General features: G+C 40.0%; 1 protein-coding gene across 1 annotated transcript in view; it reads left to right on the top strand.

Moving 5' to 3' along the window:
* The first annotated feature begins 4,246 nt into the window (after positions 1-4,246).
* Positions 4,247-5,000, top strand: part of LOC122262771 (facilitated trehalose transporter Tret1) — a 17,628-nt gene continuing 16,874 nt past the window's right edge. Inside the window, exon 1 of the mRNA XM_043030906.2 lies at positions 4,247-4,403. The gene's annotated coding sequence lies outside the window, so the exon portion shown is untranslated. The remainder of the gene's footprint in view (positions 4,404-5,000) is intronic.

Below are 5,000 nucleotides of genomic sequence, written 5' to 3'. Positions count from 1 at the left end.
TTATAATACGCATCATTCTGCATATTCTTTTTCGTTATTTTGTTCGTTTTCTTTCAGATTTTTCTTTCTTTTTTTCGTCCTATCATCTCCGTGTAACTCATGTCTTGATATATATACTGTCGCTTTGTTGTAGTAGTGGAAGAAGACGACAAGTAGTAAAGATAAAGCAAGGGAATGGAAGGAAATTTAAGAGGAGAAATAGGAGAAACGGATGAAACGGGGAGAAGGAGAAAAAACAAAAACAAAGACAAAATGGAAGAAATGGTGAAAAAGAAAGACGAAACTGAAACATCATTTCATATCATAGTGCAGCATGAAGTTGATGGTGGTGGTGATGAAGATAATAATGATAACAATGATGATGATAATAATGGAGATGATAATTATGATAACAATGACAATGATCATTATCACAATATAATAATAATAATAATAATATTAATAATAATAATTGTAATAATAATTACAATCATTATTATTATAAAATAAAATAATAATGATAATGATATCAATAGTAACAAGAACAATAATGATGATAATGACAATTGTAATAATAATGGTAGTATTAGGAGACGTAGTAGTAGTAGTGGCAGTAGAATGATAATAATGATAATTTCAATACAATGCTATTGTCAACAGTGATAATAATAAAGGTGATGATGATGATAATAACATCAACAATAGCATTAGTAAAAAAAATATAATAGTAACAATAACTCTGTAATGCTTATAGTTGTAATAATGATAGAAATATAATAATAATAATAGTAATAATAGTAATGATAATATCACCGACAACACCGTTTGAGACAACTGTAGATAACAATAACAACAATAATGACAACGATGATAATAATAAATAACAATGTGATGTTAATTCGTCTTCTTCACTCCCAAGTCTTCTTAGAGACTGGCTACATTGTTCTTAGCGACGCAAACAAAATGATTATGCAAGAATGGAGTATGAGACACTCAGTGAGGTTGAAGCTCTGTTGCAGTCGAACTGTTTAGTGTCAGATTTAGACACAATACACGTGGTGGGAGAAAAGTGAATGAAGCATATATGTATATGAGAGAAAGAAAAAAAGGAGGGGGGGAGAGGAATAGGTAGGAAGAAGAGCAAGCGAGGAAACAGAAGGCTGACACAGACAAGAGTGATCAACACTCTTCGTCTGGGTCACCCATCAAGAGACATATACTCACACACACATATACGTCTACACATACACACACACATCTACTCACACACACACACATAAACACACACACACACACATAAACACACACACACACATAAACACACACATACACATATACAAACAAACAAACAAATACTAAAGAATACGCACACAAATGCACACACATATACACGCAATAACAAACAAACACAACAACACACACACACTGATACACACGTATACGCAGACACACATGTCACTCGGAGGGATGACGTCACCCACCAGCTCCTTGTAAGTGAGTGAGTTCACAGTGGACAAGGAACAAAGTGAAGAATGACGAACAACTAGAATCATTCTCGGTTCTCCCTAATTCCCCCTCGTTCGCGTGACCAAATCTTTTATGCTACAGGAGCCTCTCACCGAGCTCATATTCGCCTGGTGAGAATTTCCTTGATAACTGATCTGGGAGAATTCAAGCGGCTGCTACGATCTCTTTCTCTTTCTCTCTCTCTCTCTCTCTCTCTCTCTCTGACTGGACACTGCGACGCGTGGAATGAGCCTCGCTTCTATGGCCTGCTTGGTTTGGGCTAACCTGTTTTGCGAGTCGAGTTGTAGCTGATTAAGGCCGTTTTTATTCCTAGACTACAAGGCAGACGGAATGAATAAATCGACACTAACATGTGATGAATGGTTGTTTTCCTTAATTAATCTCTCTCTAAGCTGATCGCCAAGGTTTCGTTCCTCAGAGCTGCGTAGATCATAGAGATAGCCTCTGCGTGTTACCATGCGGCTACAAATCGCATAGAAATCTCTTCGCCTGTCATAAAAGCAGGACTACTTCTCTCTCTCTGTCTCTGTGTCTCATAAAAGCAGGACAACTCTCTCTGTGTCTCATAAAAGCAGGACTACTTCTCTCTCTGTGTCTCATAAAAGCAGGACAACTCTCTCTGTGTCTTTGTGTCTCATAAAAGCAGGACTACTTCTGTCTCTCTCTGTGTCTTTGTCTCTGTGTCTCATAAAAACACGACTACTCTCTCTCTGTCTCTGTGTCTCATAAAAGCAGGACTACTTCTGTCTCTGTGTCTCTGTCTCTGTGTCTCATAAAAGCAGGACTACTTCTCTCTCTCTGTCTCTGTGTCTCATAAAAGCAGGACTACTTCTGTCTCTCTGTCTCTGTGTCTCATAAAAGCAGGACTACTTCTCTCTCTGTCTCTGTGTCTCTGTCTCTGTGTCTCATAAAAGCAGGACTACTTCTGTCTCTGTGTCTCTGTCTCTGTGTCTCATAAAAGCAGGACTACTTCTCTCTCTGTCTCTGTCTCTGTGTCTCTGTCTCTGTGTCTCATAAAAGCAGGACTACTTCTCTCTCTCTGTGTCTCATAAAAACACGACTACTCTCTCTCTGTCTCTGTGTCTCATAAAAGCAGGACTACTTCTGTCTCTGTGTCTCTGTGTCTCATAAAAGCAGGACTACTTCTCTCTCTCTGTCTCTGTGTCTCATAAAAGCAGAACTACTTCTCTCTCTCTGTCTCTGTGTCTCATAAAAGCAGAACTACTTCTCTCTCTCTGTCTCTGTGTCTCATAAAAGCAGGACTACTTCTCTCTCTCTGTCTCTGTGTCTCATAAAAGCAGAACTACTTCTCTCTCTCTGTCTCTGTGTCTCATAAAAGCAGGACTACTTCTCTCTCTCTGTCTCTGTGTCTCATAAAAGCAGAACTACTTCTCTCTCTCTGTCTCTGTGTCTCATAAAAGCAGGACTACTTCTCTCTCTGTCTCTGTCTCTGTGTCTCTGTCTCTGTGTCTCATTCTCTGTGTATCTCTCTCTCTCTGTCTCTGTCTCTCTGCCTTTAAAGGGCAAATAAATACTGCATGACGGAGTGAATGCATTCGGAGAAGTTATTACAGCAAAATAAAAGAGGTGAATAAAAACGGGTAATAGAGAGCGTACCCCAGTTACACCAAACATCACTCTCCGGACGCTTTAATTGTTCATTCAATTAATCTAATAACGATCTATAGATTAGCCATTTTCCTTTGGTTTCCTCCCTCTGTGCCCTGCGCCTTTGAAGGTTTTACCAGGTGTTTTCGCCGGACTACCGCTTTTCCTCCCTACACACACACACACACACACACACACACACAGAGACAGTTTCTATTGTAAATGGGAATAAATTTGGAAATAATTCCTTTCTGATATTGATAGTCTTGCCGACTTCATAAACCTGCATATAAACGAAGACTCATACATATAACTCGCATACTAAATCAGAAGAGGACATATAGCGGAAATATGCCATTTCATTATAAAACAAAGAGAAACGCGCGGTGAAACGTTTGCTGTAGGCATATTGCTCATATATATAGACATATTAGTCATTCCGTAAACTTTCGTAGAAGTCTGAGAAGGGCTAATCTTTTTTAAATCTCGCGTGACTAAGAATTTCTGGAGTTACAGGAGAGGAAGAGTTGGAGAGAGAGGGAGAGAGAGACAGAGAGAGAGAGAGAGAAGGAGAGAGAGAAAGGAGAAGGAGGGAGAGAGAGAAGGAGAGAGAGAGAGAGAAGGAGAGAGAGAGAGAGAGAGAGAAGGAGAGAGAGAGAGAGAGAGAGAGAGAGAGAGAGAGAGAGAGAGAGAGAAGGAGAGAGAGAGAGAGAGAGAGAGAGAGAGAGAGAGAGAGAGAGAGAGAGAGAGAGAGAGAGAGAGAGAGAGAGAGAGAGAGAGAGAGAGAGAGAAGAAAGACTGAGAGACAGAGAGAGAGAGAGAGAGAGAGAGAGAAGAAATAAAGAGAGTAGAGAGCGAGAGAGTAGAGAGTAGAAAGCGAGAGAAAGAGAGAGAGAGAGAGAGAGAGAGAGAGAGAGAGAGAGAGAGAGAGAGAGAAGAAGAAAGAAAGAGAAGAGGCAAAGTAGAAATAGACAAGAAACAGAGACGCTGACAAAGAGTGATGAAGTAAGGAGAAAGAGGCGAGCAATTAAGAGCGTGATATGCAAAAGGAGAGGAGATACTTTTCAAGAGAAAAAGAGAGCCAAAAGAAACTGGGTGAGAGAAGAGGGTGGAGGGAGGGCTAGGAAGGGCCACAGGAAGGCGGAGTCAGATAAGGTTAGCTCAGTCTTCTCTGTGTGTCCCGAGCGAGCAGTTACTACGCGCTGCGGCGCTGTTCAGGGGAGGTTCTGGTTCCTACGCTATCGAAAGTGACTGCTTGTTGCCAGAGAAAATCCTGTAGAATATTTGAGGTAAGGTCCGCTTTCTCGAGGCATGCTATCGGTGTGTTAATCTTCTTATTTTTTGTCGTGGATTTTTGTTTTCATCGCCGAGTGAGTGACACATGTGTTGATTGATATCAGCGGTAGGACTGCTCGTATTTGTGGGTGCATCGGCCCATATATTTACATTTATACGAATATGCAACAGATAAATGCAATGATACCAATGCCAAAATGCAATTGCATAGTATTGTGATTTAAATAAATATAGAGGATCATTGTCGTTTCATGGAAAGAAATTCTAGCACAAACCTGTACAACGATAATGAATTAGATCGATGCTAATAGCCATATGAGAAAAAAAGGAAAAAAATAATAATAAACGGTAAATGATGAATGATATATCAGTTCTCATAAGATGCGACTCAAGGCCAAGGCGCTTGAGGGCTCCGTCTGGCCTTGAGTTTCGCGCGTACGCAAATAACTGTTTGCTATTCATTTATTTTTTCACTTCATCATCTTGTTTTATTTGGTAGAGATCACCATCAGCTCTTTTATAGCCTGCCATGAAACTATACCGATTGTGAGATAAGAATTCGGAGATATATCAGTTAACCAGTATTTCGA

The sequence above is a fragment of the Penaeus japonicus genome, unplaced genomic scaffold (genome assembly GCF_977035675.1).
Source record: "Penaeus japonicus unplaced genomic scaffold, GWHDUDI00000001_assembly GWHDUDI00000022, whole genome shotgun sequence".
NCBI classification, from domain to species: Eukaryota; Metazoa; Arthropoda; class Malacostraca; order Decapoda; family Penaeidae; genus Penaeus; species Penaeus japonicus.
Note: the sequence above shows the minus strand (reverse complement) of the source record. Positions and strands in the feature narration are given on the sequence as shown.